Here is a 330-nt window from a genome sequence, read left to right on the forward strand (position 1 = left end):
CTCAGGGCTGACATGATCAGCTTTGCTTTTCTTTTTCCTTTTTTTTAAAGCCACTTCAGTAGAAAGCAGAACTTAATACTAGTTTCTTAGTTTCTTCATCATCAATGACTTTTTTTTAAGAAGAAAAAGAAAGAGAAGAAAAAAAAGTGAAAAGTAATTGGAAAGAGTGAAAGAGAGATTAGAAGATATGTGAAATATATATAGAGAAAACACAGGACAGCAGATCCGACACCATGGCTGCACACCTACAGAAACAAAGATACAAAACCACAGCAACAAAAATGCATATCTATTTAATTATAATGATTATAGCCTTGCTATATATATGTA

This window comes from Austrofundulus limnaeus, unplaced genomic scaffold (assembly GCF_001266775.1).
Source record: "Austrofundulus limnaeus strain Quisiro unplaced genomic scaffold, Austrofundulus_limnaeus-1.0 Scaffold376, whole genome shotgun sequence".
Classification (NCBI taxonomy): Eukaryota; Metazoa; Chordata; class Actinopteri; order Cyprinodontiformes; family Rivulidae; genus Austrofundulus; species Austrofundulus limnaeus.